Raw genomic sequence first — 26,503 nt, 5'->3', positions numbered from 1 at the left:
ACCATATCTATTATTCATTGTAAGACCACTTTCTACCCGTCTCACTGGTATAATCGTTTTTTTTGGCCTAACTTTAGTATGAGGCGTACCACGTCAGCCTTCTTCACATAATTTCCACATAGTGTATTGGTTAAATCTAATGTTAAAGAAATACAAAAAACAACTTTTTTAAAAAATTTTATTTATTTTTCTTCTGGTACGTTTACTGATACGTAGCCTCATTTCGAGATCGACGGCTCTATCTATTTCCAGAAATCCTTGTCGTGCAGCGTTAACGGTTATCTTATTAGGCAGAATTTATGAAGCTATGAAACATGCATGCGTTCTAATGCGGTCAAACATGATTTGCCTTAGTTTTCTTTTCAATAGTTGCTTCGTAATGTAATGAGGCCTGTACAGTGTCTAAAGAGAAAAGAAAATTTGACATCAACCTGCCAGCACGTGTGTATCAATATGATGACGATGGCTGTGGATGCTACCATACATTGATTCTGTCAAACAGTCAAAGGTAGGCTGTCACAACGCCAGAGACAAATGCATAGTGATGTCGATTACTAGAGACAGAGATGGAGAGCATTGGGGGTTGTAACGGGGAAACAGTCGTACAACGGATGGTGACAGAAGATAGCACATTCAATGAGAGACAGCACGGCACAATAATAGCCGCCACTGTCACCTCCGTTCCTGCTGTGGCGGATCTAATTGAACTGTATCTGGGTAGAAATTGGAATTCTTGCCTGTCTCCATGGCCATCGCTGATGGCCAGTAAAGAACAGCAGGTGTTGTCAAGCTCTGAAGATAAAGTACATCTTTACATGTACTATATCCGTCGGGTGGACCCCGTTGCCGACTATGGGGGGCAGACGAACCGATGCCGAGCACACGTCTTTTTTTGACGAGGAAAGCAACATGGACAAACACAGGTTAATTGGACTTCGCCACAAGCAAACAGTAATAAGAATAGACGCATAGACACGGTTACAAAAACACATGCTTCAAAAAATAGAGAACGAGTATGCGCTGGGTTCCACAAAGATCCAGCTGGCTTCTCATAGGCGAGAAAAGATTCGGGCGTTGAGTCAAATCTGTTATGGATTGTTCGAGTACGCAGCGCCTAAGGACCGTGTTTGACGTCTAGATAACTATCAGCAAGCTTTTAGGTTTATGATCGAGCAAAAAGCAAAATCGATCTCAATAGCATAAAGAAAGAGATTGAACACGAGGCTAATTTGGAACATAACTTTCTACAAAGAACGGTAACCTGAATTTGTTTATAATCAACAATCGAGTGCTACTGTTTGCTTGGAGTGAGCACAACTTTGTTGGGCATGCATATAGAATTCTGAATCCACAATCATCAAAATAGTAGGACCATGTCTGTGTTCCAAGTCAAACAAAAGCTTCAAGCGTCAATTTAAGGATCGGAGGATGAGGTACACGGTAACAGCTTAGATCGAAGTTGGCGAAGTGCGCGGTAACGAATGCATTGATGCTGTGAATGCTACTGTTATGTTTTCTGGCCGGCCTGAACAACTGAGTGTTAGAAAGTACTGGATATCCATATCTAGCTTAGCGCCCTGACCGGTGTCATTGCGGTGGTCGTTTCTGCCGTTGTCATTTCCCTACCATGGCCTTTCCATTATAAGATGAACCGTCGTAGACCTCCGAGCAGGAAGCAAAAATAGGAGCTGACTTCGTCATTTATAGGGATCCGAGCCGTAGGATTATGAAGAAGAAAGCGAATACTTGTGGATATGTGTGGATTCCACCATGATTCGACCATGCATGACCAATGTCGATTCTAAGAAACTGAAATTAGATACTGGCAAACACTGGTAAAAGCTTCGAAAGCATTAAGTCCATCAGCAGGGCCAATTGATTGTAAACGAACCCACTCGAAGTCCTGGCCTAGCGCATTTTAAGCTAGCGATTTTTCTTCTTTAAGTATTTACAACCTTTCAGTCAGAACTGGAATAGATCTTTTCAAATGCCCCTTACTAACGAAAACCAGCGGTGGCATCCTAGCCAGCTCTCCTCAAGAATAAATGCGGCAATTCTAGGCATCGACATTGCCTGCCATATTGGTGTACAATGGCTCTAGCTCTATATTCTGCAGCCTCGTTTGATGTGGCACATCCTTTAAATTACTTGATCGTAGACGACAAGGAAAACAAGGCGCACTTAGTGCTCATAAAGAACGGCTGATGATAAACCTATAGAAAAATAGGAGAAAGAATTGCACGGAGTCCGTCAGGAAGACTATTATAATAGTTTTCGATAGCGTTGTCGCTAGCTCGATATGCAGTCGAAGTAGTTTACCATAAAACAGTATACTTTAGCTAGTGTTAGGCTTTTTCAATGCAGAGACGAGATGACAGCTTAAAAAAATTCGCGTTGTTTACTTGTTTATTATCACAATTAAAAACAGAGACTCAGGATTTAGACGGAACAAATCCAAGATTAGCTTCCAGCTGGCAAACGTTACAACCTATGTACAGGTTGGGACGGTCTACATTTCGGTTCTTCTTTCACCTTAACATTCGTTTTTACCATGTCAGATTGCCGTCAAGTTAGACATAGATCTGTTTCCAGGCTGATCCTATTCGTGCTATAATTAAGTTATTATAATCACTATAACTAGTACAGTATACGTGAAGCTTATGACGGATGCAGTAGAGAATTGCTTAACAATTTGATTAAATATTAGTTTCTTTTGCTCCAGTCCGGCATAATGAAAACATGGCTGGATTCACTAATATACTATACAATATGCATGCGCGCGTGCAGTATGACATAGTTTCCCTTACTCATTCTTACCCACGGTGCCTCTTTACTCATCATTTCGGGCGGTGCCATTACTTTTTGTAATTGTTTATTGTTGTCGTTATAGCTCTACGTGTGCGTGTCTGTTTATGACACTGGCGTATTTTCTCGACTGAATCAGGCGGCCGGATCGCTATAGGCGAGTCGGTGCGGGCAGCTTTAATAATCTAGCGTTAACTGGAGCTGCACGGCCATGGCCATGCTTGATTTGGTATTGTGGCTGTCTTCACTGGTTTGTATGTCTCCGCGTGCATGTTTGTATGCTGTCAATGCGTCGTATGTTATCCATCTGGCGGAGCGTAGCCTCGTTCTTCGAGAATAAAAACAGTAACAGCGAACAGTAGCTCGGCACCGGTACGAAACGCGTACTTTAACGGGACTGGACGTCAGCCCTCGAACGCAGCTACCTTTCAATGTCAAGAAGAGGTGACTGCAGGACGTTAGTTGACCGGGTGTGCTACCGGATGACCGGATGCGGCAGCAATCAGCTCAGGTGACACTGGCGTTATGAGTCGTCTCTGCAGGAAAGGCCGCTCGTGCCCTCAGCGCCTATTCTATAATATTAAAGTGTACGATTTTATATAAGTAGTCAATTGAACTGATACGTACGTATATCTCACGAGCTATATATATATATATATATGACTTGACTTACTATTAAAAACATCCGCATTCAATCCGTATCAAAAACGTACCGAGTAAGTAAGTCACATACATCGAACATTTCACGGGGCCTATTATATGAAGTTTGGCTACGTCTGACGTACATAGTAATGCAAAGCAAATAGCGCAGAAGACAAAAGACGTGTGCGGGTATACTTTGTACTATTGCGGCAATATATACGTCCTTTTCTGCGTCCTGGCTCTTCTGCGTGCTGTTTTTGAGGAATAAAATGGTAAATGGATAAATATATAGTTCGTTCATTAATGTTGACTAAACAAAGTCACGACCAAAGCCATGGCAATCAGTCACAAAGAAACACCTTTCATCGACGATAGCCATCTATCTGTGTATCTAAAAAGCTCCAGCCTAAAGTATTTCACCCCAAATACTACTAATACCAGTAACAAATGAAGTCTTCCCATATGATCTAGCCTGTTTTATTAGATTCAGAGCATGCTTAGATAAATCAGCAGTAATCCTCTCTGGAGTTTCATAGGTGTGTAGCAACTAGGTGAGACAGATTGCGTATTACAGACATCACTTTATACTTACACCTTTCTCGTGAAATTATTCGACTACAGTTCCCCACAGGTGAGAAGGCGGCTGCAACTGTCGCGGGGGTTGCAAAGGCACTGGGACAATTTCATGTGAGCATCCATATACATGTTATACGTACGGTGAGTAGACCTAGATGATCAGTTATCGACGAGACTTCCTAACACTCATAAAAGTGATTTGAAATGATAATTTTCAACTTATTCTTGCGAGATGCATAATTGTAGACTTATATCGGTAACAGCTCAGTCAACCATCATTAACCATATCCATTATAAGTACCGAGACAATCTTTAAAACTATTACTAGATAACTGTAGACAGGAGACTTCTAGTCTCCTGTCTGCCATTATGAAAAGAGTGAAGGCCGGCAAGCAATATATTGCTTCACCGACCTTCATCTTTGCCGATCTTGAACAAGCGAGCAGTGAATTACAACGATAATAATTATAGTAAAACGCTGATATGTTAGACCTTTTTGAAGTTGCTTATATATAATAGCAGGCCGTATTATAGCTTTTAAACTCCTTAATCTGCTGCAGGCGCCTTCGTCGATACTACATATTGTTGTGGCCAGAGTTGCTGTCGTGGTTAACGGCGACTCCGACGCTGAGGCTGATATGGGAGCCGCTACAACAACCGTACATTCACATCTCCGTTCTACCCAGATGTTGTTACTGAAGCTGCCTGTCACTGGGCTCCATGCCCTCTAAATCTACCGCCACCAAAACACGTTAGTCTTGACAACCGACGATTGATTTGGAAACGAGGTCACGTCATTATTGTTCGTACAACCGTTCACGTTCACAGCGGCGGCGGCGGCGGCGGCGGCGGCGGCGGCATAGGCGTCGGCAGAGTCTACTCAAAATCAAACGGCGCACAGATCTAGTACCGTTGAATATGTAGGGTACAGGGAGTGGCGGTAGGGGAACCACCACCGTTTTGATGTCAGCTCGAAACAAAAGCGACATGAACAGCGCCAACCGGCGCCTAACGCAGGCAGCAATGACCTTTTTTGGGAGTGGATCTCACGTACACAAATAGACAGATAGGCAAACCGACACACAGACACAAACCCCATTCAAACACACAGAGTAATACACTTTACACGCAGTACAAGATAGAGGATGAACAATAGCAGATGGCGTTACCGTTGTCAGTGGATTTTCATTCTTAACTCTGCCACTGTTAAGACATTGTTGGGCCGCCTACACCACATACGGCGCCGACATCATCGCGACCCGACGTCCAAACGGTCTATGAACGCTGCTTGAACTGCTGACAACTTACAATCATGTAACTCAATATTTCTCGCCAAAGGGGCAGTTTTTGTCTTGCCTGAGACGTCTCTAAAAGAATAATAATAATCGCGTGCGGACAGCGGCAGTGTTCAGCTGTTCACACCGTCAAATATCGCTCTCACTCAAAACTGAGCAAAAAAAAGACTGCTATTGATCATGGCAAGGTTCCATTGTCTCTCAAATTCTGAGGCCGTGTATTTGAATGTATAGAGCCCTTTTCCCTACCTGATGCCTGCGCGCCACGTCGGCCATCGGCTAGTGAGACCGCGCTATGCAGGATTTTTTCTGGGCGACACGAGCGCTGGACGACAAGACCTGGGAGGAGTTGCGCGTGAAAAAACTGGATAGAATATGCAAGAAGCGGAAACACGGACGGCGTCATGTCTGCGCTCTTGGCGGGGTTTATAGCTAATCAAATTAAACGGTAAGAGCTCACAATAACGGGAAAAAGTCGAATTGACGAGAGCAATGAGGGAGAAAACGAACGGCGGAAGCCGTGCATCAAATTGAGGAACTCAGCAGCAGGTTGAAGAACCGACAAGAGTCCGCCGCAAGCCCAATATCGCGTCCCAATATCGCAGCCCAATGTGCGTCTGTACCATATGTACAAGTGTTTAAGATCTAGAATTATGATCGAGGAGCTAGGGGCTGTCACATATACAGGCGAAATTATCAAAGAACCAATAATAACAACAACAACGATAGTAATAGTAACACTATAATTATTGCGGTTCTTTTAATGTATTTTTCTATAATTGCTTAGCTGAGCTGGCGTTTACGGTATCTCAAAACGGGCTATTTCAAAGCATCTGGCCGACGTATAGGTGATTTCAGCTACGAATTGTCCAGGCTCTATGTGCGAGTAATGTTACTTTATTAAAAATATCAATTTTTTCATTTCACTTCATAGAGCTTGCCTGCCAATTAAAAGCGACACCGTTAGGGGTGAATAAAGTACAGCTGAAAATGAAACGATTGGATTTTACCGTATCCCATAAAAGCGGTTCGACTTAATCGAAAATTTCTGTTGCGGCTTACTTATGGAGAACCTCAGCCGCGATTGCGTCCGTATTGAAAGATGCGTGGAGCGTTGTTTCATCCAGTAACCGTCCGTCCGTCAACCCGGCTAACAATAGTCAGCTTAATTTGCGACGTCAACAGGCGAAACGGCCTGTTGAAGCAGCTGGTCCACTTCAATGGCCCGGAAGTCATCACATACCAGTTGGAGACAATACAGAAAGCCGTTAGTACAATTTTGTTGCTAGTAAAAAGAAGCACAGATAAAAATCCTGACAAAACACATTACGCTATTGGCACTCTTGATTAATTGTTGCGACTGTGTGTTGGTCCAATTTAGCTTCATACTCATCCTTCACCTTGAGAGGTACGGAGATCGGTAGGTTCGTGATCTTTCTGTTGCTCAGCTGCCTCTCAAGAGCTTGCACATAGGGACGAAACGTGGCAAGCATGAAATGCTTGTTCCTCTGTATAGATATGTATAGAGAAACTCGGATTCAATGTCGTGCGAGTAAACTGAGGCAGGGGGTCAGTCAGGTGAGCACAATGGCAAAGTAGGATTTGCCCGACCTGTCACTTTGTTGTCCAGTGTAAACTGCCAAACCATTTCCTATTACGAGCACTAAATCCTTCCACCACCGCATGCGTTTCATGTGCATAAGACAACACCACAGACACAGCGGTGCGGTTGTGGCGAGTACGGCAAAGAACGTTTGCCGTTCATCCAGTTGATTTATTTGTACAGACGACAGTCGTAACGGTAGAGATTTGAAAATGGCAGATACGTATGAGTCAGCCATCCCAGGGCGGGTTGACGACATATCAGCAAAATAGTTGTGGTAGTCGTCATTGGCACGCAGAAATTCACTCAGACAGGGAAACCCATCGCATGAACGACCCGCCCACTTCTTACGTTTTCACTTATTGCTATTATTTATCAGTGAATTAAAATATAGCTTAAGTATGTATACTAACAACGACAAAAAATCGAGAATATAGCTACGCGTCCATTTTGCTTAGCGATCAGTTACAAGTTTGTAGCTTTAAATTACCCACATCTAATTCATCACTCATAAGAGTGCCCACAAGATGTTAACTTGACGCGACCCGTCGTAAGAACAAGATTATCTAAGTAATAATCGCGTTGTCTATACTTCGAATGGTCGTCGAATTTATCGACCAGGTTACTAAAGGGTCAGCCACTACTAATTCGGCTCTGGTAAACAACAACACTCATCACTTTTGTACGAATTCGGAGGCCGTCGAAGGAGGCGCAAAGCAGGCATACGTACAGCCCGCCAGGCTCTGATACAACAGTCGGACTAAAATTTTTGCTCGCCGTAACGCTGGCCTGAACCAACTGGCCTGGACCATCAAACCAAATCAGTCAGTTAACTAAATACAATTAGTAAACGCTTAAACACCTAATGGCGTCACTTGAAGGAAAAAGCGCATTGCACGGCCATGTGGCGAGAGTTAATCCGATCCTATAGTAACGACCGTTATCTATGAGGTAGGATTCCCACGCATCGCATTAAAACGTTGGTAGACAAAGAGCACGGCAAAACGACCGGCATGTTGATGGCAAAAACAGAACGATCGGAAGACAATATGCGGCTCAGCTCGTAGACCCGAACACATAATTTCTGATAGCACTGATAGAATTCATGTATGCGACAGCGATTACATTGTGTCAAGGTAAAAGGACGGTGCCCTACGTTTGTTGTGGCAACAATTTTTCGAAGCGTAAAATCAATGCTAGATATGTATGTTCAACTTAATGAGGACATTTAGGTTTAAAACTCAAACGTCTAATAATAATAATAAGTTGAACGATGGCAATACACGTCGTACCTTGCAAAGGCAAAGCTGCAACGGATCTTTAGGCGACACGCGTAATACTTTTACAGCATCTCAAGGAGAGTACCTTACTCACACAGGACGCCGCCCAGATGAATAATTTAGCAATCTGAATACGCAGTTAATTTAAGTTAGTTAAGATTAGAACAGAATTTGTTAAGATTATGTATGCAGTTTGTAGTCAGACTGTGACATCTGGATCTGTACCTTTTTTTTCAATAAGTTGTTTTTAACTATTTCGACGAATGTCCTTGTATGTTCTAGACGTGCCATCATAAACGTCTCCTCAACACAACCACGCTTCTAGTTCCAATCAACGCCTAAAACACAAAGTATGTTCCTTCTTTAATCTGCAAGTATTTTTTTTCTCACAGCGACCGTATATCAAGCGATACTAGTAGGTGCAAACCCGCTTAAGTGTCGCTCAAATACAGTTCTTATAAAAATCCCAGCAAACTTAAATTGTGATTTGTGCAAAAAGGCTAGCCGTTAGAGCGTATCTAGATGACCCAGTTAGCAAGATAATCTCCTCCCCAAAATGGCAAGTTAATTTTCATGTATAACATCAAGATGTATATAGAATGGCCTTTTTCGCTAGCTTTTGAGCTTCTCAAATTTAGATCCTACTGAAGACGTTTTGTTTTGCCTCATAGAAATATTTTTTCGAGTTTTCAACAAGTAAGGCAACTAGCAATAGTGTCGAGCACCGATTTTGCGGAAAAAAAAAAGGAAAGTTTCAATTTTTATGTGGAGTTTATCTTGCATGAAGACACTGCTTAATCATCTTTGATATTTGCTGAAATGCCGAAAGCATCGTATTGTTGTTACCATTACGAGTTGGCCGTTCTCTTCGGCAGGGAATCGGATCACTTCCAGCTTCAAGTATCGCAGCAAATGAGTAAGTCCGCTACAACAAACAACACCTCGAACTCTGCCCGAAGTCGAATGCTTCACTTTGTATATGAGGTCGTATAATCTCGAAAACGGCAAGATACATTTTGATTTCTTTTTTGGCAGGTTGGCTAGAGTTGAATAAAAAAAAAACTCTACACACCGTTACGCTTGGCGAAATAAATCACTCTGTTTATCCGATAAACTAATTTTGTGCGTGCGGTACGAACCCCCCTTACATCCACCCGCTCTCGGTTGTTACAGACAGCGCGGTTACAGCTGGTCTTATGACCATAGTGAGGTTGAGCGACAACAGTCACATGGTAGCGGTATTTTCTCTGAATTAACATTGTTACAAGCTACAGAACGAAAGACAGCCACGCACGAACCATGGAGCCAGCGGGAAGGATGGCCACCTCAACCAAACGATCGATCACAACAGTCGTACAAATATAAATAGTATTATACTCACCGGCTGCTGGGCTAGACGTGTGCTTCACGCCGCGTCAAAACAGACCATCGTTTAGTCGAACGCTTGCTGTCATCCCGCTTCAGCCCCGGCCGTCGTTTGGCGGTTTGCCGGAGATGCTCACCCGTGCCGACAGGGGCGCCAGAGAGGCTTAATGCTGTAGTATTCGAGTCTTGGAATTATAGCTCACAGGGATGTCCTTGATGTCCTTCACAGATGCTCAATCCTGAAGGATTTCTAGGTTGCACGTCGCTACTAGGTGATTGGTTAGAACAGGGCAACAGGACAATCAAGAGTGCCGCAGTCTGAGTGAGCCACGACAAGAACAAGTATTAAAGATAAATTCTATTCGATCTTGTCTAGTCAAAATTTGAGTAAACTGAATTGGACTAGGTTAAGCAACAAGAGCTATTTTATGTTCTCTAGGATATAGTACCGATGATTACTATTACCATTATCAGACAACGGATATTCGCACGGACAAACTGCTAGTTACGTACTAGCAATAGGTATTATGTACGTAGCAGTCTAGTGTGTGTAACGCGATTTTGTACTCTAATGACGAGCCGGTTAAGTTTGTTTCAGTGGAAGTGCCATTTTCTATATGTTTCATGCGCAAGTAGCTGACAGACAGATTCTATGAACGCCGTTATGCTGTACGCTCTGAGCTCATTGGACTAGTCGAGCATGATTCCTTTCTTTTAAACTTAACCCTTCAGCTTTTAATTGTTGGCGAAAGGGAGCGCAACATCGAGCCGTGATAAGAAGACAGATTAACATTGCAAACATCATCACCCCACGCATGTCGGGGGAGACAGCCGTTCAAGCACGTCTAGTGAAGTAGGCAGCGATGTACATGAATTCTTCAAAGCATTGAAATAAATGTCTAAAGTATTGCATAGGAGCGGGATACTTTGAACGAAGTACAATACCCAAGAGTAACAAGAAAACCTTTGATCTTTTGATAATATCTGCTCGGCTCCATTTGGATATCTTCTTGCCGTCTGTCTCTTTGTTGAGTGTCGTATAGTTAAGTAGTTTTCAAATGTATTGAGTTTGTTTGAAAATGTTTTGCATCGCATCGTTGTGGCTTCGCCGTTAGCGATGCGACTTCAGTCGAGATTTAACATTTCGAACGGCCTTTTCAGATACACACAACGACATCTGGTAACGGCGAAAGATCGCATAGAAATAAAATTATCGCAAGTTCCAAAATCAAGGCATGATGAGATATGCCATCTCCCAGGATATAACACCCCATCAATTTTTAATTAAACGCATTCATAATACAGGCGCGTTCGCATATCAAGTTTGTCATCCTACCAGGTAGAAGCTACTTGACGATACTACCATATGATACTGCTTATCCTGAATCTGGTATTCGGCAAACGTAAACAAGGGTATCTCTAGAATATCTTTAGCGACGTGTGCCAAGTGTTTTTCTCGAAGACCGCCAAGTCCTCCGTCGATGGATATTTTTCCAAAAACGTGCTTTATTTATCAGAAGCTCACGTATTTAATCTTTTCATTCTATTTCGTTTGTGTATTTCATCGTTGATTTGGTTAGCCCAGTCCCCTTAATATAGGCTTCCTGCACTCCAAGTCGGGTCAAGCTATACGAATTGGTGGCTCACCTTATGTTCGACACCCTTCAGTTACCAAAGCATAGGCGATGGGTGTTATACTACTGAAACTCCACTGTAATAGTGGCATGAAAAAAAAGCTAGTCTAACCCATGTGACGAACACAAGCATTAGGTTACTTCTTCCAAGTCCGCAATGCTGATCTCTCCCTTCGCCAAGACGCGGTCGGAAACAAAGTCATGAGCTTGTGCTAGGTTCTCATCATCTACACTAGATTACCTAAACCTTGTACCTGTTTTAGGATACTATTTCATAGCAATGATGCTATGCCCGAACGGCAAAGGATATTGGGAATTCCGCTACAGCTTTACGCTTGCTCAGACACATACTGACATAGTCATCCGCTCAGTTGCGTGTGTACAATGTAAATGAAACCATAATCAGTACTGCTCAGGTGTGCCAAATTAGCTGCTTCTTCGTATAGCGATTCCTCAAGTACTCTCAAGTGTTACATCCTAGTGGTGACACATTTCCCTTTATTCCAATTCAGGGTCACCATGGCTTGTCGCAACGTAAAATCTGTGTCTCTTCAAAAACGCTTACGCCAAAAACGGAAAGAGAAAGCGAGAGAAGTTTGGTCCATTCGAGTCTACGTCCGTTGCTGCTGACGTAACATGCCGCAAGTATTAGGCCATTATGACTTCTCGATTTAGAATGATAATTACGCGATCGCGTCGAATTGATACGTGGCGGCGAGTCAGCGTCCATACCGAAACTGATACAAAAGGCTCCGTACGTACTTCAAACGATTTACCACTGTCTGTCCCAGAAATGCAAGCATAGCTTCTATGCTTGGCGAGCACTAACGTTGTAGCCTCGTTGTCCTCTGGACAGATAAATGTAATTGTCAATCCAGCGTGGGTCGACTCATAGTAACCAACGTCGTTTTTGAGTGAAAAAGATGTAGAAAGCCAGTGAACTAATGGCGTCTTTAGGCGTCATCCTTAAAGCGAACCCCTCTTACAGATTGCCTATTTCATTAATAGGCTCTTCGAGAGTAATATCCAACATACTGGACTGCTACAGCGTACGACTAATGCATGGCTGGGGCACAGAAAGCTGACTCGCCCACCCGATCGGTTTATCGTGGCCGGTGTTGTTCCGCGTTGCGTCGCCGTCGTTCATGCACATACGATAAATAACAGAAAAACAAGAGTACAAACCGTGCCTATATCACAGCAATGAAAATTGCAATTACAATACGGGAGAGAATAGAAATAGTTTGTTTTTAGTTGATCCTAGAAGGAACGATCATCGCTATCGTGTACTAAATCTTAAGTGGTCTTTTGAAACTTCGCGGGCTAGCGGTATCAAGTGGGAGAGTCCGCTAGAAAAATACGAGCGGTTTGGTAATAATTATAGTTGGTGCCGCCGTCGCCTTTACTGCTGCTCTTAAATTTGGATTTGTAGAAAAGTACAATTTGTTGCATTTTAATTTATGTTGTTACTTTTCATAGTCTATTACGGCGCTTTTTGTCTATTTTCAAAATATCATAACGTTAAGCAAGTGTATATATATGCATGAGGTATATTAGTCTCAGATCATTGAGAAGCTTGGGTGGTAATTTATTGACAGCGTAAGAGCGTGCAAACGAGTCAACGTACAAAATGGAAAGTACGTCATGCACATCATATATATATATATATATTGAACGTTAACACTTCGCTGCATTTGTGTAGGCGACTCCTGTCGTCTGTAGTCGATTGTTTTTACAAAACGAGGCAATCTTGGATCAAGCATTTTACTCATATATATCTATTGTGGCGGGGTGTACGGCGCGTGGGTAGTATTAACGCCCTTTCATATCATATTTACATTATAGGAAGTCATAAAAGAAAATCGATTCAATATGAGATAGGACACAACGGTGTTTCTCTTTCGACTGACATTGGTAGGGTTCAGACAGATCGGGTGGTGTAAATAATAATAAATTGACAGCTGTAGGGTTCTATATCTAGGATTCTCTAGGATCTAGGATGATTCCCCTGGCTTAGCCGAGTATATACAAGGTATTCTTTTCGAAACACATAGACTCACAAACAATATGTCTGTCACTTGAAGAATGATAAAGTCGTAAGACAATATAAACACAATAATAACCTTCAGCAATTAGGAATGTAATCGACCTTCAAGTCATCATCCGTTATCCCAATATTCTGAAAATACTAACAATAACAATAGTATAAATAATGCTTATTACTATTTTTGACAAGCTTGATTATTTTAATTTTTAATAATATTCGACGGAAATATATACGGAAAAAAAGCAGTCGTTTGCAACGTCTCTTACCCTGTACGGTTTGTTTATATTCTACGTGTATACCTATATACTTTAATGGCTACATTGAATACACAAGCTAAAGTTTTACGACATACGTCTGCGTTACGCTAGCCTAGCGCAAAACAGGTAAGTTTATCCCCCTGTTAACGTTCTTTACGCTGAAGCCTTTGCGGACCAAAACAGGAGCGACAGGTACGACAAAAGCTGGCAATCTGACATGGGCAAACACATATCGCGTTCCTTGTAACTTATTATATAGTTCCACTATGACAATACCTGCTACGGATCGCTGTCGTGTGACTTCGGAAATGGACAAATATTCGTGTTAACGAAGGAAAAATAGAACTGGACTTCCCCCCGACATCATTCAGTCAATTGCTCTCGATGTGGGAGATTTTTTCCCTGCTCACTTTGTTTTTATTAAAACTCATTTTGGGTCCACCCCAGTATTTCGTTACATGGGACACTTGAAACATATTTTTCGCGACGTTCAAGGGCTGTCAGACCAGCTCGAGTTTTGCCTTGAAAGAATCCTACTTTGTCTGACGCGTCCATAGAGCTCGCATGACGGATACATATGGGAATACAGAAGATCACTGGACAGGGACCTTTTTTTGGGCCTGGTCTTCTTTTCTTCAGCCCTCCTTCTTCTGCTGGCATTATCTCGTTTTTATTTTCATTTCCGGCTTTTTTTTCTGGTAGCAGAGTAAATTCTTTTGAGCTCCACTTTGCGAGTTGCACTTTGTGTTTGCTTGCCTTTGTTGCCAACTTTAAAAAATGAAATGTCCAAGAGGCCGTCGGTCATTTTGCTTGCGATTCTACCATATTATTGCTGGTGCTACTGTTACTTCTACTTTTACTGCCCGTCTGTCCTGAATGAGTAAAGAATCCCGTTAATAGCAACAACTGTCCTTTGGACAGAGGGAGACGTAAGGCGCCATCCGGCTGAGGTCGTGGGCGAGCGGTGGTGAGCAGGACATCGCCACCACAGCTGACACAATAGCTGACAGTGGCGGCGGCGGCCTACGAGCATCAGCGCAATAAACGCCATCGTGGTCGATGTGGTATTTTAGCCATTTCGGGTTAGCTGTGCGCATCTGTATAACAATCTGTATCGGTAATAGCACACTGTTAAAGTGGTGCATATTTGTTGGCCAGTTGTTTGCCAATGGACACAAGCAACACCGTCATCGCCAGTAGCCAATCATCACATAATCGATACAGGTTTTCGGAAGATCCACTTTTGTCAAAGGGAGGTCTGTGCCTTTTTTTTTTTTTTTTTTTTCTTTTGTTTAGATACGACTACTGCTGCTGCTAGGAAATAGATTTTTCGAATTTCGCCTTCAGCACTGCTACCGTTGAACGTCGCTTCCAACAGTTGTTGTTATTATTACGAACGGATGCTGTTGCTCTCGATGCCTTGTGATGACGGTTAGGCCCCTGCTGCTGGCGACGCTGTGACCGATGCTGCTGGCAATAACAACAGTGTTAGCGTTTGCTAGCAGAGACAAAGAACGTGTTGGAGTGCCGCAGCCGCGGACGCGGTGACGTTGCTTTTTCCTGCCGTCATGCTGGCGCCAACCCCTAACTTTGCCGTCGTCCGTTTAGTTATATTTTTCCGTTTGCTCCCGTTTTTTAGACCTAGCGGCTCTGCCATAATGGTCGTTACAACCAGCAGCAGCTGTCGTTATGACCGTCAATGCCAAGGCCACTGCCACGAATGTAACTTTTTTTTTTCTCACCGTTGACCTGCATAGTGAGCTGCAGCGGCAACTGTTACAGGTCAAGCGGCATCTGCAACAGCCAGCAGGTAGAAAGAGTAATGCCGGCGCTACTAGAGGACACCGCTTAATGGCAGCTAAGCGAACACTGTTGCCGATATTTCTATAACAAAATGAAAACATATTTCGAGTTTTACGTAAGTTACTTAGCTCAGTTAAGCATCGCTTCAGGGGATTAAGCCCTTCCAGCACGAGCTGGACAGTGTGCCTACGTCCGGTTTCGAAACTACGGCGCCTCGTCGAGTGTCCTTTATTATGCTTATTACAACTGCTACCTCCGCTAAAGCTCCTAGACGATTTCAATTTCTACAACAGCTATCACGGTAAATAGCCGCCGCAACCAATCAGTTCTGTTGTACCGCTGTTAGAACAGCCGATATCAGCGTAATACTAATAATATATAATAGGGTATTCTGTCTTGTTCCTTTTGTTTCTGGCTTGACTCATGTGCACATCGACCTCTTTGAACCTTACTTACAATAATACACATACAATATGTTTTCTCACATATACAGCTGCCGATATCAAGACGATGCAGGACAACCTATTACAGTAAAAGTCGTATCGTAGCACTGCGCCTTGCCATTGAATCTGGCCACATCTACTAGCGGCGGTAGTTGCGGGAGATGTGGGCCAGCGTACAAGTCGCTGCCGCCTTCAAGGGCAAACCAAGGTGCGCCAAGAGTTAAGAGAAACGCTCTCGTAGGATGCCAGCAACGGCGGGATGTCATGAATTGCGGCACGAGAGCGGGTCAACGCGCGAGGAAACCGGCAGAGAGGTAGCCATCGCCATAACGGTAGCTCCACATGGATGACGCGTGAACAGGGTTACTTACAGAGCTGGTGACAAACATGGGCATGCACCTTATACACTTCGATGATAACCGCGCAGACTGGGCGACAAGCACACGTGCTCGATTGTAGGGTAACGAGCTAGGCCCAGTCAGAAGAGGCGCGCTTATTACGATACCGTGGGTCCTGTGATCACTGCAGAGTGGGTACCAATGGTACCAATTTCATCACGGCCCTTTTGTTAGTGGCACTTGGATTTCTTCTGCAGACCGTCAGTATTTCTTCAAGCAAAGTGGCCTATTATTTTGCCATGAAGGTAATATGGTCGCGAAAATCTCATTGTGTTGTCTGAATGTTCCACGGTGCCTACTAGAGAGATTCGTCCCTGATGAGTAGCATATACAATTCGGAAAGATCGATCCATTTCTTGGCCTTGTTGTTAACATATTTTTTCGATCCCGAGAGGAATAAGTAAGAAGGTACAGAATGATGGCTAAAAGCTGATTGGCTTCCTGTCGCTAGGAAACGACTAGGAAAAGGTCAGGGTAAAGCAATCCTGAATAGGCCGCGGCAGTAGTTTGCAGTCGAACAGTTACAAATATATATCACTTACCGAGTCTGCACATCAGCAGTTGCAACAGCCAGATTAAAGTGCCAGTATGAGACAAAAAGTATCATGTGACTATCGAAAGTCTGCATGCGACACAGGTAAGAAGCGGCCTGAAAGGAGACGTAGGCCAGTGACGTTACTGCCGTACAAACTAGTACGTGTACATGTATATCAATAGCAAACCATGGCATATAATCAAGTACAATTTAGTAGTCGCATTTGAAGAGCGTATAATATTATGACCGGATGCTGCACATGGTACGTATATAGCACAGACATATTCTGACTTCGTAGACGCTGTATGGAACACGCTGACCAGTGGACGTCACATCGAATCGTGCCTCAGCTCGGTGTTTGGCTCTGCGATACAATCTATTACTTGAAGCCTATTATGAATTACAATTTGAAGCCCAAATCTACACGAATGTCCACGTTGGTTCTGACCCTAACTTCTTTGGTATTTGCAGACCGTGTGCTAAGTACAAATCCGAACGGGATCGCTAAATGCCTGCCGAAGAGGAAGTTCAACTAATATGCTTAGCAAACAGTAGAAGAGAAGTTACAGATGTGCTGCATTTAACTCCGTATGAGATAACTGTATATACATGAAATAACTAGTAATTTACTGTTACGGAAACGCATTTTCTCATGCGTACTATGATGCTCAGAAGAAAAATCAACCGAAGTACAAGTCGAACTCTGCGCCTGGAGCACAATAGGTTCTAACTAAATGTTTTATAATATCGCACGCACGCTTTAAGGTGGACCCTTTTTAATTTACAACCGACATTCCCTAAGTGAGACAGAGATTTGATCGAGTCAGACATGACCCGAAATGTAAAACAGAACACAATCTAAAGGGATTTTCAAAAAATCAGCTACGTTATTCTACCAAATAGCGTCGTTTCTTTCCCCTAACTCGAAAGACGTTCGGCTGGTTCCTAGCAGTGATCGTGCTAGCGTGAACACGAACTATGTATGGGAACTGCCCGAAAAGCATTGAAGCTACCCAGCTAAATCAATCGTTTCAACTATATGAACGTTAGTTAGTGGGAGTAGCGTGGTCATCGAAAATGTCAAAGGGAACGCTGACGATTATACATCTTGAAATATCCGCCTTCCGTTGAGGAAGGTCAGGTGATAATAATGACTGTAGGTTTAACTTCTCCGTGTCACGATTCAGACATCAGTACAAATTATAAACAGTTACTATATATTACATATAGATATATAATAATTGTTGATATATACATACATTATAATATATTACAAAGAGAAATAATAATAATAATAACAACATGAAATAATATAGAGAATGTTATTATGATACGCGTTACTATCGGTTTGTAAGGCACATCTGTTATAAAATCAATATAGACACAAGTAATAGACAGTTTATTGAAGTAAACACGTTTGCTAGCCCCATTCAGCACGGATTCGCAGACCTTTCCAGTTCAGTTCGAGAAAGAGTGTAGTAGGTACCGTGGCATCCTGTCACATGACGGCGATTCGAAATCCTCAATACACGGCCTATTCCCATATAGATAATTTGCATGTCTAGCAAAAAACGGCAGATAAGGCCATTGAGTCCCGTGTGCTGCGATACATATTGTCATAGGACGTCGGCATAAAGCCAAGAGCGTCATGTTAACTTTTTCAAAAACATAAATCTGTTGTTCGAACAAAGGATACTCCTTGATAATACCTTTGACCTCGTTAAGGAGTTTGAACGTTGGGGTTTTATACACCTGCCCAACCTGTTCTCATACAGACCCGGACATGCATCGTGTAACTGGCATATTATTTTTTATACTTTGCATCGATTTCCTTTAGAAGCGTTTGTACTGGAGTAGTGAGCGTAGTGGCTCATACCAATAGAGTAATAGAAATAATTGGCTAACGAGCGGTCGCCCTTGCATGTCCAGGCTACCTATACAATATACACTATTTGTGTGAAATTTTTAGGATATCTCTAGAAATAGTAATACTGACAACGGCAATATTGCTTCACGTGCATAGAGCTGAACCACATGGACAACTAACCCAGAAAAAAACGTCCTCATGTAAAGATAGCCAATGCCTACTCAGGCGCTCTTTCTATCGTTAGGAGATTTGTCCTGCACCTTCGGTGGAGCGGTAAAAGCTCACCCGATAACGTGAATATTATTACTACGGCGCACTAAATATAATCGTCGCCGAAATACACGCGCCATCGTATCGAAGCTTATTTCAAGAAAAAAAAATAAACGTGAAGAAGCAGAACGAGAATTCGAGACGATAATATCGACAGTAACCATAGTCACGACCGGGCAAACGCTGCTGCAGTCACCGCTGTTATTACTGTTACACGCATCTACATCAGTAATAATATTGAAAGGTAACATTTCAGCCTTTACCTGCCGTTGATCTCTCCAGGCGTAGCGGCTTTTTTGTGTTCAGCGGTCAGTGATGTGAAGGCCGACCACTAGCTACTTTAAGGCCAGCAACACCTACAAATCGTAGCGTACGTACATTTTGAGAAGTCGATCAAATTGTACTAAGGCCTATTGCTAGAGTAAGCAAAAGGCGGTGAATAACTAAGGTAACCAACGCCGAAAGATGAAGATATCCACGCAAAGTTCGGAAATTGTAACAGCTGATAGAAACTACGATGCCAGCTTGACGTAAACAGATAGATTATTATCTATTATTTGTAGATAATACTAATTATTTAATAGGTTCTGATTGACAAGGCCAATGACTGAATGAATTTTGAGTAAACGTTCCGTAATTGATTGGAGCGGAGTGGAGATGTAGTGACAGTTGTAGATAGTAATTGCCTCGACGCTGGCTGGCTGGCAGGCATCATGACAACGACGAGTTACGGCGGTGGTTATGATAATACCGGCTTTAGTGACACGAGCGGAATTGGCGACACCAGCAGTGCAGCTTTTCGAGAAGGCAAGGCCAAACGTCTCTCTAGGTGCGTTTGTCAAAAATGCTGGTAAGCAGGCCTATTTTACGTCGCTTGTGACTTTCTACACGCCGCATTTAAGTTCGTGCAAGCTCATACGTTAAAAAAGAGAATCTTTTCCAGAAAAAAGAAGCTATGCGCACTTGGAGTCAGCAGGAACGACAGGGTCGATACGAGATGATCTCCACAAACGGCTGGGGAGCTCAGTAGTAAAAACAGTGCGGGCAATCTGTCCGCGGCGATTCCGCAAAATATTAGAGAATCTGTGAAAACGAGGTGGCTGGCGACGAGGAGGCGCTGCTACGCTTCTGCATATCGAATCTGGGTCGGTATGAGCTGGCGTAGTTGGCGATGCCCAAGTGGCCGAATGACAACTTTCGGGGAAATCCACTACTTTCATAGATTTTCTCAACGACGACTTTTCCTTGAAATAAATGGCCAAGAATGTAATATCGTCGTTAACTGTTGCAGATTCACAGTCGCCCGCTATCTACTTTCAATTGAGCTAAGTCAGGATTTACTCGATATGAATGAACTCTTTGGGTAGTCTAGGGAACAGCTTGATAGCTATAGAGATTACTGCAAATCAACGACACGTGGCTAAGTCGTTCGAAAAATCGTCGTAGAATATGTGGCAGGTACGCTAATCTCGTTTTGTATGATAATACGCCTGTAGAACCGTGGGTCCCATTGAGCATAACACTAAATCATAACCGAAATTAGGACATGCGCCGTTCAGGCAATGCATCGTTGTTTAGGCTCACATTAACGACTGTAAATAGAGATGACTACGAAGAGAGAGGCGGCCAATTCGGGTATGAATTCTATGAACTAGGACAATATATTCTGGAAATATATTGTCCTAGTTCGTTTCGACCTGCGTAAGCAAGTAAAAGTGCCTATTGTAGCAAGGTAGTTGTGCGCATGATGAAGTATATCACCATATTAAATTTACCTAGACCAGGCGTTTAGCCAAACGGTTCAAGTATCCATAAAGTCGAAATTCATGAAACATAGATAATTTGTGAGTGAAAACTATAAATAAATAAATAAAATGTCCCTGAGTCGTGATCGCATACAAAAGTTTTTTCCCGCTATTAAGAATGCGCCAAACGCTGAAATAATCCAATTCTACAGAACAGGTCCGACTTCAGATAGCTGATTCTATGGGAAAATAACGAATTGCTCTCGTGAGTTCGAGGCGAATAGGCAAAAAGGCCGCAAATAAGGTTAATTCAGGTAGTACTTGTGAACCACGCATCATAATACGATATAAATATCGCGTAACAAATTCGCCCGCTTCTATGTTTCGTGTCTGCCCAATGTTATGTAATGTCTATTGGCGCCAATGATAGGTCATGATGTCATTATAAAAATCAGTATCGCATCTCAAGCCGAGATCTCTTCCTGTGGCTTTGTTGGCCAGGCGTGCTGCACACTGGTCTACGAGTGCGCGTCATTGTAGCTCTCCCGTAGGCTTACCTGAATCATTTTGGATTCTCATCCAGTGAGAATGAAAGAAGCAATGAAACACTGGTTTTAATTGATAGCTGACTGCTAGATATACAAGCAATACGAGCGATGGTCAAGCAGAGTTACCCGTTGTCGGGTAATTTTGACAACTATCCGCCGCACATCTCCGATAAAAATCTTTGTCCTGTTTATCAAACGTTTAAAGCTGTACGCTTCTACACGCGTTGATGACGTACGTAGTGGAACCGCCTTGGCGTGCACAGTGACGGTGTGACCGTTATTTTTTCACCCATCACGAATCGATACTAGTAACTAACGTACAGTCTTGCGCTAGGAATATAAACGGAGTGTAATAAACATTACAGATTCGTCACTAGATAGGGGCTTTATGACAGAAGTTAAAAGTTCAGAGACGAACTCAGCAACATTATATTAATATCATAAATAAGAACTATACTTTAAACAATATATTAAATGTACGTAAAGTTCCATTTCGTTTCTGAGGTTGAATTTGAAGACTGCGACGCAGCAGAACAAGATCGAAGAAGTCTCGGCTGCGAAGCTCGTAACTCGTGCTTCACATTCGAGAAGACTCCATAGATAAACAGGCCATTCAATTTAGATGATTCGCAACAGAGTGTTTAAGATAACCAGGTGTTTCGCTGACACCACCCAAACGCCAACGATTTTAGGTAATGGAAAAATATGTAAGATTCCGCGCTTTTCAAACGAGCGCGCATGAGACCTGGCGTAGGCGCCCTGACGAAGGCTGCTTTTTGACAGAATGACGTAGCGACTTGAAAGTATTTTCAAATGTTCGCTTATGTTAAATTTGTTGACATTTAAAGCAATTTGCAAACGTTGTACTCTGTACTTCTCTCTGATCTTGGCTTTCTAATCGTAGTGGTTCCATTTAGGTAATGATGATCAGGCCAATCCCGACCAGTCTGCGTGACCTATATGTTTTGTGTTGAATCGCGTTTACAATATCGACGAATATATATATATATAATATAACGAATGAACGCCAAGGCATACTCACTGTCGGCATAAACAGTGTATATAATTCAGCGCTAATGAAGCCAGCCCGTGCAAATCGTGCACGGTAGCTCAGAAATCGGATAGCAGGTTTAGACCTTTGTTTATAGCCAGAGCTTCTTAGATAGTAGCGATAAAAATTTGGTAGCAAATACAGCATAATAAAGCCTGGCTAGTGAATCACACATGTCAGCTCTGGCTGTAGCTCCAATAGGTACTAGTCATTCTTCAATTGACGAGCACATCGTGATGACAGCATCATATGGGCTGATAATTATATTAGGAATACAACGAAAAACAACCTAATCCAATGCGTAGAACGAAAATGATGTAGCAGGATTTAGGAACTTCACAGGGTACATGAAGTTGCCCAACCATTTGACTCGAACCAATAATTATGCAACGGCTATCAGCAGCCAATGATAATCGATATCTATATTGATAAAACCTCTGGCTTCAAAACACTTACAACCTGTAAAACACCATGACTTATAACTTTCTACGGTCTTCCATAGAGTATAGAAGGTTATAAGTCAATGGGGTTCCTGAGGAAGCCCGTAGATGTATAGGGTAAGGTTGACTGCATAGGTTGGTACTGAGGTAGTCTTTTGGAGTGGCGATTGGATCTCGGAAGGGTTGGCGAACGCTATCAACGTATATCGTTCTAAGCTGCTGATACCCTTTAGAGGTCTTTTGAGCGGGAAGAGGCCGCAGGCAAAAAGCAACAGCCAAACAAAGAAAAACAGGGTCGAGATCCAGGGCCGTATTGGGACAGGGAGTCCGTCGTGGTCTGCGGAAAAGGGGGTCAAACTATGGACTTTGTTACGGTTGGGTGTACTGCTAATATTGCCAAAGATAGCATTGGGACTACTTTACGATGAAGTGCGTGCGCACGTTACCGTGTGTATGAAGACAATGATGTTTTTTCTGTGCATACTTTTACTAGCAACGAGAATAATAAAGCCCTTTCGGCTTATCCGCTAATGTACTGCAAATAGAAGGAAAAGTCTCACCGGGGAACACAAAACGATGAATGGAGAATAAACACACAAAAAAAGTGATTCTCGTAAAATAGTTTGAAATAAAAAAAAAACACATATATATGCAGGGAGAATGCGAACGAGAGAGAGAGAGAGAGAGAGAGAGAGAGAGAGAGAGAGAGAGAGCTGATACCATGAGTGCGAGCTTAAAGGGTCGATACCAAATGAGTTAGTGGATACACATGGTTAAACATTGCGACAAAAAATAAAAAGTATCATAGGTAATAATAGCAGTATTTGTGGTCGCTTGCAAATACGATAGGGTTGTTTTACTAAAAAAAAAAAGGAAGCAATCGGTTAGGAAAAAATCAAACCCCTTAACCCCTGTCTCTCGTCATTAAATTCTACCTTTCAAATGGTGACGTGAAAAATCTACTTATTCTTATTATTGACAAACCCGTTGCAATACCAAATTGGTTTGTACATGTCCGGTGGCGATTGATCTTGGCCGTGGACCGTTGGTTGACTAACTTCACTAAATGCTAGCCGGTCTTTATTCGACAAACATCTTAGTGTAACTAAGTATGACACAGCGTTGTTGTTTTAGCGGAACTTCAGTCAATGATGTCAAGTTGAAGATATCTTTATAGTACCAGAAAGCTGACTGAGACCACTTGGATGTCGCTTGAATGTAGTATATACGTAGTTATTAGCTTCCAACAAGGTGTTTATTTCTTACTGTAAATTGACGAATTTTATGCTCGGGCGGTCCGAAGACTATCGCCGGCATGGCACCGCCAGAGGCGAGCATATACCTAGCTATTGTCTGCGTCTGTTAAAACTTTAGCAGGGACCTACTGGTGTTAAGCATTGCTTCGGGACGCACAATCCTCGTGCTGCATTGCATTTGGTCAGCAAACATTGCGTCGCTTTGTACGTTTTTGTCGTTCTGTCGTGGCCGGCGGCGTTGTCACTACCATCGTCATCATTGGTGGAAAGTATCGTCGTATTCTGTCCTTCTGATTGCTCCGTATTTCATCGTTGGGATCAGTTATTCTAGTAGTTGTGGTAATCAAACCGCGCAGGATAAATCACTGAAACGTGCAAATATACGGCTGAACAAGCGAACACACGCCGCTACGATAAGCAGATGCAACGCCCACAGGTTTTGTCAGACATGGCTAGAAAGTCCGCATGTATGTCGTTGAGGCTCGCGTTTAAACGGGCAAATAGCAACGCTACGTAACGCAATGATGACGAGAGTAGCGGCGGCGGCGACGACGACCACGTTAAGAAAATGAACGCAGTACAGCTAGGGCCCCGCCGACTTGAGCAAGCTGTCGTGTCGCAAAGAGGCGCGAGATAGCAGAGTCGCCTTGCCGATAGGAACGTCTAACACCTATCGAGTTTCATGGAATCGATGTCGACGTCCCGCTCGGTCCGGCTTCTATGACGAATAAACAGCCTAACGCAGAGGATTTTGTCTGGTGCTAGCGCTGTGTCAAACGTCCAGTATCCCTGCGAAAGGAGCACAGTTCGCAAAACGTCAACTAAAGAGCCATTGCCTTTTCGTCTTGGCGAAGCAAACGACGACGACAACAGCCACGACGATGAGACAGCGAAAAAAAGAAGAACAGCCACTAGACCTATCGTACTAGAAAGATACGTACTAAATAGCAGTAGAGCGCTTTTGTTACATAGAATAGTGGACTATTCATTCAATGAGGCCTATATTAGCCTGCTTTTTTGAGGGAATTATACAAACTACCTATTCCACTGTGTCCCAGGTTGTTTGGAGGTAAAAATGCGTTCATCGCATGCTTGTCTAGATCTCGAACCTTACTGATTTTAGGCATTCGCCATTTAATCGCAACTAGTTTATTGAGATTCATTCGTGGGTCACCTGCGACACTTGGCACAGAAAAGAAGGGAAAGCGACTCTGCCAAACGCTGGAGCGGAGAAATTTACGTATGCGTGTTGAATGCGCTGTAGCAATGGCATCGCTGACATGTAGAAGGGAGACAGCGAATTAAACATGTCCAGATAGGTTACAGGGTCACATATAGAGGTGAGTAGGAGACACACGAGAGCGCCGTTGGGTGGATGATAAGTTAAGTTTTTGCGAGTACCGATCAAGTCGATAACGATTAAGGTTAGATAACTTGAGCCTTAAATGCAAACTGTGCCTATATATACACGCGTCAATGCGTGATGTGCAACGTATGCGTATGTGAGTATTCTTCTGTTGGCGGCAAAACGAGATCATCTGCATATATAAATCATGGCTCAGGTATCTTTTTTTCTCCTCGCCCCAGGACACGTACTCCTATTCAGCTATGTAGAGATAAAACTGAGAGCATCACCCGTTTGATCCTAGTTATAGGACCGATACCGTCATAACTGCGCGAGCGAAATTTCCTAGAATGCTTTAGCTAGATATGTTGCAACATCGAATAAACGCTATTCTACAAAAACAGTACGGCTAGTAATCCACGAAAGCTGTTCAAAGTACTATTAGAAACAGCATATGACATGTAACAAGTTACGCATTGTTCCATCGGCACTTTTAACTGACACTGATACCTTATAATTTAGCGCAATTTGATAGGAACTTACGGCCGGGCCGTGCATTGGTCTGTACAGTCGCTCTGGTCGCCCTTGGTCAGGTCGCTATCAACTTTCATTGTAGTCCATTGGTAAAATGAAGGCGTATGAAAAAGAAATGTAGTACAACAGAGCGTCATTCGTTCCGTAACGTACGCGTTAAATGCACAGACGATATAGTCCATCTATCCGGCTAAGTAAGCGAATTGGATAACGCTACGGCGGCGTTTGAGCCGAGATCGAACCTTGTTCTCGGCCGGGCGAGTACAAGCGCAGCAAGAAACTAATGACGCGAATGCAGTAGCGTCGCCTGCAGAAATGGCCGCAACCACCTTCCTGTTAGGCGTGCTCGTGCAAACGGCATGCTCTGCTGTTCGGGTATTGGTGTCGCTGCAAGAATATCGCGCCGTTACGTTAACGTCTCGAGCATAGTTCAGTTGCTGTGTCATTGCTGTTGTCGCTGACGTACTTATGCTGTGGACATGTACTTTAGCGGCCGGCCGTTCTACCGGCAACGCCCTACGCCAAACCGCGTGCTACGGCGGTGCAGTGGCGCGACGGCGAAGACAAGAATCGTTGTTGATCATTGAACTGTCGATACCATAAGTAGCGCGGTTGCATTGATCGGTGTTGTCAGTGTTCGACATGGCTAATATTTCATCGTATGGTTCACCTGATGCCATACAGACACATAGTCCACTGTTACCGCTAGCGTCCAACTGCATGTGAAAGGCTCCGGGGTTTTAGCTAGCACTGGCCTGTAATAG

The 26,503-nt window shown here is 43.2% G+C and overlaps 1 long non-coding RNA gene across 3 annotated transcripts; it reads right to left on the bottom strand.

Moving 5' to 3' along the window:
- Positions 1–206: 206 nt before the first annotated feature.
- Positions 207–26,242, bottom strand: LOC147757551 (uncharacterized). 3 transcript variants are annotated; one of them, XR_015321373.1, is made up of 5 exons: positions 25,749–26,242; positions 9,583–9,884; positions 8,427–8,539; positions 3,519–6,533; positions 207–3,377 (listed from the first exon to the last, which is right to left on the bottom strand). It is a non-coding gene; the product is annotated as an uncharacterized LOC147757551 (long non-coding RNA). The 3 variants fall into 3 exon arrangements; XR_015321371.1 differs by having other exon boundaries at positions 4,040–6,533; positions 25,749–26,238; XR_015321370.1 differs by having other exon boundaries at positions 207–6,533; positions 25,749–26,200.
- Between the last annotated feature and the right edge of the window lie 261 nt (positions 26,243–26,503).

Source organism: Varroa destructor, unplaced genomic scaffold (genome assembly GCF_002443255.2).
Source record: "Varroa destructor unplaced genomic scaffold, Vdes_3.0 BEIS01000002.1, whole genome shotgun sequence".
In the NCBI taxonomy this organism is placed as follows: Eukaryota; Metazoa; Arthropoda; class Arachnida; order Mesostigmata; family Varroidae; genus Varroa; species Varroa destructor.
This window is presented reverse-complemented; position numbering and strand designations above follow the sequence as displayed.